The sequence below is a fragment of the Melozone crissalis genome, unplaced genomic scaffold (genome assembly GCF_028551555.1).
Source record: "Melozone crissalis strain CALT ecotype California unplaced genomic scaffold, PUWL_Pcris_2 ptg000046l_1, whole genome shotgun sequence".
In the NCBI taxonomy this organism is placed as follows: Eukaryota; Metazoa; Chordata; class Aves; order Passeriformes; family Passerellidae; genus Melozone; species Melozone crissalis.
This window is the reverse complement of record NW_026535824.1, coordinates 4,623,720-4,629,724: the sequence shown is the minus strand read 5'-3', so window position 1 is coordinate 4,629,724 and position 6,005 is coordinate 4,623,720. Positions and strand designations below refer to the sequence as shown.

The 6,005-nt window shown below is 52.0% G+C and overlaps 1 pseudogene; it reads left to right on the top strand.

Annotated features, from left to right (window-relative positions):
• The first annotated feature begins 4,241 nt into the window (after window positions 1-4,241).
• LOC128943466 (serine/threonine-protein kinase pim-1-like) overlaps window positions 4,242-6,005 on the top strand; it is a 36,919-nt pseudogene continuing 35,155 nt past the window's right edge.

Genomic DNA, 6,005 nt, shown 5'->3' with positions numbered 1-6,005 from the left:
GATACATACATGAGCAGCACAAAGACATGGAGGTCAGTGAAGTGGAAGCTGAGTCCCAGATAGGAGGGATGAGGAGATGTCTTGATCTTGGAGCTGAAATCCTCTTGTAAAGCAATGGAGAAGGATGTAATTGATACATCAGACTCTCTTTTTCCCTATAAGGCATTGAAAAGCATGGGAAGATGACTTGTTCAGCAAAAACCTCCATGCTAAAGTAAGCAAACCTTGAAGTAGCTATGATCCCATGAGAAATTTGAACAGAGAAAGAGAGACTAGTGATGAGACCCTGTGCCTCATGAAGAGAAGAAGACCTCTGTTTGTAGATATGAAGATGCATTCAGAAATAGATGAAGAGAACCTTTGTTCCTAAGCAGCTCATCTTTAAACTAACACCCCATAAACTAACATGCCCATAAACACAGATGTGGCAAAAGATGTGAAAAAATGGGAGGGACTTCACGATTGCAGATTTTCTGGGAGGCTGATATTCATGGGAATTGAGAGCCACGAGAAATATGTTTTCTTGTAAAGCTTCCATAGCATGAAAGAGAGACTCCTTTCCCTACGTGAATTGAAGAAAAACTATTCTAGAGGTGGCAAAGTGACTGAAAATTTTAGGTTTTGTCTCTTTCATTGTCAGTAAGAAAGAAAAGCTTGCAGGGAGAGGAGAAGTGTTCCAAAAGTTTTTTTTGCATTCATATTACTCTTTCTTCTAGTTACTGGTAATAAACTTTTCTTTATACCCTTTTAAAGTTTTGAGGCTACTTTGCCTTTCTCCTAATCCTACCTCACAGCAGGAAATAAGTACGTATAATCTGGTGAGTGTACTGGTATATAGCCGACACTGAACCCATCACAATCATTGCTGTATTCTCCAAGAAATCTCAAATTAGTGAACAAAAACCACTACAGACAGCTTCCTGATGAGCTCCATGAGAGCAGAGGGAAATCAAGGCAGAGCCATGGTTTGTCAGGATTTGCTTGATCCTCATGCGCCTCACTGTGCATTTGGAGCTGAGCCCTTGAACCTTAGGGCCTGAGAGGAGATTGCACAAACCTTTCCAGGAGTCAAAGTCAGAAGAAAACCGCAAAGTGTCTCAAGGCATTCATGGCTCCCACTGAGGTCCATCCCCAACACAGGCTCCTCGTGTCCTCATTGGAGGACAGAATTGAAGGCCAGAATGGCACAAAAACCTCTCAGAGACTCAGCGTGGAAAGGAAAATCCAAAGTACCTTAAAAACCTTGAGTATCTCAAAGTATTAATGAGCCCCACTGAGTGTCAGTACAAAGCTCCCAAGGGACTTGTTAAAGTAGATAACTGGGGCCATGATTGCACAAACCTCTCACAGAGTCTGTATCAAAACAGAAACACCAAGTACCTTAAAAGAACTGAAGTACCTTGAAGCATTAATGAGCCCCACTGAGTGGTGTTACTGACAAAGCCTCTCCACAGACTAATTCCAGCAGATAATTGGAGGCCATGATTGCACAAACCTCTCACACACTCCAAGGCAAAAGCCAAACCCAAAGTCCTTTGAAAAACCTGCAGTCCCTGGGAGCATTCAGGAGCCCCCAGGGCCATTGCTGAGCAAGGCTCCCCAGGGACTCCTTCCAGCAGATCCTTGAGGCCACTGGGATGTGGGCTAGGGGGGGATGCTGAGGGCAGGACAAGGGGCTGCCAGTGCCCAGCCTGGCTGGGGCTGTGCCAGGAGGCCCCAGGGCCTCAGGACAAGGTGTCTCCTCACAGCCCTTGGTGGCACAGACCCTGCTCCTGTGCCCCAGGGCACCAAGACTTGGCTTCTCTTCGTCCCCACCTGTTATCACTGCCACCAGTTCTCTGCTCTGCCTGGGGTCTGGGGACACTTTTTCAGTCGTGTCCCTCAGTGGGACCCATTACAAGTCCAAGAAACTTTGGAGTTGGATTCTGACTTGGAGTTCTGGAGAGGTTTCTTCAGCTCCTTCTCAGGGACTGATGTTCAGGGCCTGAGCACAAAGCCCCAGAGGCTCATTACAGTCCTAGTCCTGTATCTGTGCTGCTGAGCTGAGCTGGGCTCCTGGTACAGATGCAGCTCCTGGTAACCAAGAAGAGCTTCAAAAGCACATTTCTCCTGATGAGCAGCTCTTCTGCCAGCCCAGCAGGGCTGGGGTACTGCCTGCAGCCAGCCCAGGCACAGCACAGAGGCACAGAGAGCTTCAATCAGTCAGGGCTGGGAAGGTGCTGAGAAGTGCCTGGGGCAGAATCACTGCCAGCCCTTGGCACAGGAACCTCTGGCTGCAGGACAATGCAGCTGCAGCTCCTGGAGCCATCTCCTGCTGCTGGACCATTCCAATGCCTATAGACTCTGTGAGTACAACTCTGGGTATTTCTGGTGCAGGGGAGGTGAAATGCTCATGAAGCTCTGATGTACTGAGGGGTTCTGATCAGTCACAGAATATTTCCAAGACAAGGATTTTGATAAAAATGAGGAAAATTCCTAAGACTGTATTCAGTTTCCTACTATTGGAGGATGACGGGGAGGGGGTATAAATATTAAAGGATGATTATGAATTTTGACAAGTACCTGAGAAATCTGAACTGTTACTTTTAGTGATCAATCGGTTCACAGGAGATTCCTAATGTACTTTCAGCCACTCCTCTGCCCATGGACAGCACCAGCATCACCTTTGCATGACCCATCAGGCTCAGTCTGAGCTGTCCTTTCTCCAAGCTGCAAACAGAACCTGTCCCATCCAGTGCCCTGCAAACAGGCAGGGTTCTGTAGGACCAAGGAGAGTGCACAGAGATTTTTTGGGGTCTGTGAGTGCTGGCACAGAGAGATCAGGCGCAGGGAAACACCTGCAGCAGGGAAATCTGCAGGAAGCAGAGAGAAGATCAGGGAATGAAAGAAAACAAAACCCAGCAGTGCTGTGGCAGGGAGAGTTTAGAGATGCCCACAGGATCCCCTCCAGTGCAGCCCCTCCCTCTGAACAAGCCCCCTCCCTCCTGTGCCCCAGCCAAGCCTTTGCCCTCAGGGCCGAGGCTCCAAGGCGTGCAGCCCCTCCTGTGCAGGCAGAACTGCAGCAGAGCCGTGGGGCAGCTCTGCAGCCCTGGGCCCAGTTCCCTCTGCAGAGCACAGGGCTGGGAGCAGCTGCCCGGCCCTGGGGGCTCTGGCAGGGGGCACCGCTGGCTCAGGGTGACGCTGTCCCCAGTGCCCGGCTCTGGGCAATGCTGTCAGTGCAGCCAGGGAAGGAGCTGCATCTCCCTCATCCAATGCCATCATAAGGACACTTGGAAGTGTCCCTGAGATTTCAGTCCAAGCTGGGAGCTTCAATCCAGGGCGCAAACCTGTCCTGGAGTATCTCTGAGATATAAGATTGGTGGGGAAAGGCAGCGGTGTTGTTACACTGAAAATGCTGCTGGGTTGGTGAAATGAGCAAAGAGAGCCCTTGGCCACAAATGTGGAGCTGGGCTGTGGTGGATCCATCTGCTCTCAGCAGTACCTAAGGCATTTTTGGGAATAAACATGGGAAGTTGATCACCCTCCACCTGCTAAAGTTTAAACCCCTGACAAAATCTGAACAGATCAGAATGAAAGAACACCTCCCCTTAGTCTCCACTCATCACTTTGTCTCAGAGAAATCACTCTATTCTCCCGGGGGGCAGCAAAAATGCTGAGGGCTTATGATATCCAAGAATACCAAGACAGACATGGAGGGAGCTTAAAAAGAAAACTGCAGAACACTTGAACACAAAAGGAGGTCTGTGTCACTTACAGGGGACAGCGTATGGGAAATTGCTTTGATTTTGCTTACGGGTGTCTCCTCTATCTCTACACTGTCTTTTTCTCCATGAACAGGTCCACATGCCAAGGATCAGCAAATGTCCAACAGCAGCTCCATCAGGCACTTCCTCCTGCTGGCATTGGCAGACACGCGGCAGCTGCAGCTCCTGCACTTCTGCCTCTTGCTGGGCATCTCCCTGGCTGCCCTCCTGGGCAACGGCCTCATCATCAGCGCCGTAGCCTGCGGCCACCACCTGCACACGCCCATGTTCTTCTTCCTGCTCAACCTGGCCCTCACTGACCTGGGCTTCATCTGCACCACTGTCCCCAAAGCCATGCACAATTCCCTCTGGGACACCAGGGACATCTCCTACTCAGGATGTGCTGCTCAGCTCTTTTTCTTTCTCTTCTTTATCATAGCAGAGTTTTCTCTCCTGACCATCATGTGCTATGACCGCTACATGTCCATCTGCAAACCCCTGCACTACGGGACCCTCCTGGGCAGCAGAGCTTGTGCCCACATGGCAGCAGCTGCCTGGGCCAGTGCCTTTCTAACTGCTCTCATGCACACGGCCAATACATTTTCCCTGCCCCTGTGCCATGGCAATGCCCTGGGCCAGTTCTTCTGTGAAATCCCGCAGATCCTCAAGCTCTCCTGCTCCAAACCCTACATCAGGGAACTTGGAGTTTCTGTTTTCACTGCCTCCTTAGCTTTTGGTTGTTTTGTATTCGTTGTTTTCTCCTATGTGCAGATCTTGAGGGCTGTGCTGAGGATCCCCTCTGAGCAGGGACGGCACAAAGCCTTTTCCACCTGTCTCCCTCACCTGGTTGTGGTCTCCCTGTTTATCAGCACTGGTATATTTTCCTATCTAAAGCCCCCCTCCATGTCCTCTCCATCCCTGGATCTGACCCTGTCAGTTCTGTACTCGGTAGTGACTCCAGCCCTGAACCCCCTCATCTACAGCCTGAGGAACCAGGAGCTCAAGGCTGCCGTGTGGAGACTGATGGCTGGATGCATTCAGAAAGACTAAATTAGATGACAGTTTTTGCAAATCACTTGTAATAAAAGTCATCTTAGATAGCTCTTGTTGGTTTTCTTGCTGGTGGTTTTTTTTCCCTTGATTGTAGTTTTTCCATATTTTCCAAAAGAAAAGCCACAGTTCATTCCATTTCACATTTTGTGTATCTCAAGAGTTCCTGTGGCCACAGACTGTGTCAAGGAGGGGCTGCAGTCTTGGTGGCTTTAAAGGAACTAAAGGATCTCCCAGCCAAGTTTTCTGCAGAGATGCCCTTTTGTTGCCTTCTCTGGAGGTGCAGCAGCAATGTCTGTGTGCAGAGCTGGGGGCAGATCAGTGCTGGCCCAGCAGCTGTGCCCAGCAGCAGCAGCCGCACTTGGTGTTGCCAGTGCTGCTGCCGTGGCCCTGCCCCGCTGCCCTGGTGGCCCTGGTGTTGCTGCAGGGCCTGAGTGCTCTCGGGGCCGGGCACAGCCCTGGGGGTGGCACTGCCGGGGCTGCAGCACGGACAGGCCATGGGCACTGCTGGGGCAGCGCTGACGCCTCAGCCCAGGGCCTGGGGGCTCCAGGCTCCTTGCCCAGGCTCTCTCAAGAACACGCCCAGGCCAATGCTCTGCACAGAAACCCCTGTGAGCAGCCTCAGGCTGGCCGTGGGCAGGCTGGGGGCAAACACCACGGCTGGGGCTCTGCAAGGGCCCTGGGGCAGATGGGAAGGAGCAGCAGAGCAGGGGCTGATCCATCCCCAGTGCGCTGCACAGCTCAGGGCAGCGTCCCAGAGCATGCTCATGGAGCTGCCAATGACATCTCCCCTCTGCAGCCCTGGCCTCTCCCCCAGCTCACACAGGTGCCCCATCCTTGCAGGCACAGACACGGCAGCACTGGCTCAGCAGCCCCTGTTTGCATTGCACAGAGCAGAAGGAGCACCCCCATGCTGTTGGTTTTGGGACATGAACCTGAGGGAGCACAAATGCCATCTGCCCCTGGGGCCAGCAAGGGCTGGGGGACACCGGGGAAACCACTCAGCTTTGTCCTGGCCTCTGCAGTCAGGCAGAAAGTTTGTTCCCATCCGCTGAGAGTTCCCTGTCCCAGTGCAGACGCTGTTGCTCAGAGCCAGGGCTGCCTAGCAGCCACCCCCAAAATGCCTTCAGCATTTCCTTGACTTCACCTTTGCTTTTTTCACTCTTCCTGCCGCAAGTTTCTGCAAGTTTCTTCCTATTGCCCACCCCTCTT